At 44.8% G+C, this 1,437-nt stretch overlaps 1 non-coding gene across 1 annotated transcript; it reads right to left on the reverse strand.

Moving 5' to 3' along the window:
• Positions 1-328: 328 nt before the first annotated feature.
• Positions 329-401, reverse strand: trnar-ucg. Its single transcript has one exon. It is a non-coding gene; the product is annotated as a tRNA-Arg (tRNA).
• Positions 402-1,437: the final 1,036 nt, after the last annotated feature.

The raw sequence follows: 1,437 nt of genomic DNA on the forward strand, positions 1-1,437 counted from the left end.
GTTTCGAACTTTGGCCCAAAGTCTCGTGTGTTCTAATGTTTCCTGGTCAAATGTCAATGAGGTTATCCTATGTTCTTATATGGCACAATAATGGGACAGAAGTATGACACTTCCACAACGAATTGTAACTCTTTTGAGGAACTCATGCTCATTTTCACCCACAGAGGGAGACACACCAGAAGATACCCCCAAAATGTCGAAGGTATCCATTGTGGAGAGCTGGAATTTGAAATGGGCACAGGACAAATGCAAGCTTTACATGCGGAAGCACAGAGGCGACGTCCCGAGAGCGACAACGTAGACCACGGTTAAAGCAAAACATTCCCCTCGAGCCAGGTAGGACTCGAAACTACAATCTTCTGATCCGAAGTCAGACACGTTATCCATTACGCCACTGGCCCAAGAGACAAGCCTAGCGTTGGCAGAATGTCGATATGTAATGCAATGGACTTTCACGGAATCAGAATTAAAAAGGTGAACAAGCAGCGAAGATAATCACCAACATTGCTTCACTTCGAAGTTTCGAATTTGTGAAGCAGTGCCTTTCACTGGCAAAGGAGACACATTTGTCCTCAGCTGCCTGCTTCAGGGTCGCCTCCGAGAAGGAAGTTTCCATCGTTTTATTCACAATCACGACGCGATTTCATGATCCACTCCAGTGAAAAAGTGTCATGGTGTCGTCCAAGCAAGACCCTGCAGAAACTCAGCTAGAGACCTCCGGTCATTTCGAGCTCTGGATGTGGAATTAGACGAGATGCGTGACACCTTTTATTGGCGCCGCCACTTCGCTGCAAATTAGCGGCTGAAAACGAGCCGTTGTTAGCATCAACTTGATTTGTACCTTCCTGCAGTGCATTTGCTAAACAACATCAGATAAATCCCATCCGGCCCAGCTGACTTATCTATTTTCACACTCTGCAGTATTTCTAATATCTCTTCCTTGTGAACCTCAATCTCTTCTAGTCTAGACGCAAGTAGCTCTGTACCTTCCTCGCCAACATTTTCATTTTCTATAGCGAACACTGTCGAAAAATATTTAATTAGTGCTTCCCCTATCTCCTCTGACTCCACACACAACTTCCCACTAATATCCTTGATTATCCCAAATTTAACTCTCGTCATTCTTTTATTCCTGGCATACCTATGGAAAGCCTTAGGGTTAATCCTGAACCTATCTGCCAACAACTTCTCATGTCTCCTCCTGGCTCTTCTCAGCTCTCTTTTTCGGTCTTTCCTGATACCATTGGAACCCTCGACCGCTCTAACTGAGTGTTCACATTTTTTCCTAACATAAGACTTGTTGTTCTTCTTCACCAGGGATTCCACTTCCTGAGTAAACCACGGCTCACGCGTTCTATATCTTCCTCCCTGCCTGGCAGGTACATACTTATCTAGGACACACACGAGCTTTTCCTTGAATAAGCTCCACATTTTAAT

The sequence above is a fragment of the Chiloscyllium plagiosum genome, unplaced genomic scaffold, assembly GCF_004010195.1.
Source record: "Chiloscyllium plagiosum isolate BGI_BamShark_2017 unplaced genomic scaffold, ASM401019v2 scaf_36713, whole genome shotgun sequence".
Classification (NCBI taxonomy): domain Eukaryota; kingdom Metazoa; phylum Chordata; class Chondrichthyes; order Orectolobiformes; family Hemiscylliidae; genus Chiloscyllium; species Chiloscyllium plagiosum.